Source organism: Amphimedon queenslandica, unplaced genomic scaffold (genome assembly GCF_000090795.2).
Source record: "Amphimedon queenslandica unplaced genomic scaffold, v1.1 AMPQUscaffold_3550_Cont24457, whole genome shotgun sequence".
Lineage (NCBI taxonomy): Eukaryota > Metazoa > Porifera > Demospongiae > Haplosclerida > Niphatidae > Amphimedon > Amphimedon queenslandica.
The window spans coordinates 1-1419 of record NW_003556124.1 but is presented as its reverse complement, the minus strand read 5'-3'; the positions used below and the strand labels follow the sequence as shown (position 1 = coordinate 1419).

The following is a 1419-nucleotide window of genomic DNA, read 5'->3' as shown; positions in this document are numbered from 1 at the left end:
AGGTCCTGATCTGCATTGTTGGTAAACTCAAAAGAGCAAGCAACTGCAGAAAGAGCTTTATTACAAGCCATGTCAAGAGAGACTGGCCAGCCATTAGCACTGCATGTACAAGAGAAAAGTAACATTGATTTGATACTGTAGTAACATACCTGAGAGCACAGGTCAGGTAAGTAACCAGACAGAAGAGTGAGAGTAGAGTCTTCATGATTCCTTTCCTTGATAAACAGTATAGTCCTTGTTCTTATGAGATGATTTCTTGTTTTAGTGAGAAGTGATTGACTGCTGCTTGTCACCTCCTTATATACTATTAGGTACCTCATCAATATTCATTAGCAATTAAGCAAAAACTGACCAATCAGAGGCTAGCTGCATGACATGATTCCGACACGAGACATGAAGCTGCAAAATTGTCCAGTTGAGGTGTCAGTCGAAGTTATAGTGACTAGTTGGCTTTCTTGTGTGTTGCTACTTCATTATAGTAGTCATGTGCAATAGGAAAGCCAACTTGTCACTATAACTTGGGCTGACACCTCAACTGGACAATAGCCCATTCAATTGATGTACTGTACTGTATACAACAACATGTACATGTATCTACTGAACACTGCATGGTGAGGTGTAACATGTAATGTGAGGATTGTTCACTACTTTTAATTCCATGCATCTATTAATACACTGAAATGAAGTCTGATACGTTGATTAATACAACATACAACAAACATTGATTAGTACAATATTAATTTGAAAGGTAATCAAAGAAGCTTCTTGTAACACCCTGCCACTCTAAATGAACTTGTGATCAAAGTATATTGATTTAATGTGTACTGGCAGTTTAATTGTTTTTAACTATTAAATGAAAGTTAGAAAACAATGATTTTTCTTTTATTGTGCCATTTGACTAATTCATTCAAATGAGTATTATTAGGTTGATAAATGCATTTCATTGAATGAACATTACCTGTTACCTCACCAGTGTTCATTAGATATAAGTGGTTTACAGTATACAGTGTTGTATTGAAGTACTTGATTATAGTAGTCTTCATGCAGTGTCTCACAAGAGAGCCAACTTGTCACTATACTTAGACTGACACTTTAACTGGATAATAGTCCATTCAATTCTACAGCTTCATGCCATGAAGCATGTTTCAAGTTCCATTGACTACTGTATAACAGGATCCTGTGTATAAACGCATGTTTCATGAAACAAGTTTCATGGTACATGATAGCCTTTATAGATATAAGTTGTTTACAGTATACAGTATCCTTGTATTGAAGTACTTGATTATAGTAGTCTTCATGCAGTGTCTCACAAGAGAGCCAACTTGTCACTATACTTAGACTGACACTTTAACTGGATAATAGTCCATTCAATTCTACAGCTTCATGCCATGAAGCATGTTTCAAGTTCCATTGACTACT

General features: G+C 35.8%; 1 long non-coding RNA gene across 1 annotated transcript; it reads right to left on the bottom strand.

The window, feature by feature from the left end:
• Window positions 1-27: 27 nt before the first annotated feature.
• Window positions 28-249, bottom strand: LOC109592907 (uncharacterized). Its single transcript, XR_002190627.1, has 2 exons — window positions 150-249; window positions 28-99 (listed from the first exon to the last, which is right to left on the bottom strand). It is a non-coding gene; the product is annotated as an uncharacterized LOC109592907 (long non-coding RNA).
• Between the last annotated feature and the right edge of the window lie 1170 nt (window positions 250-1419).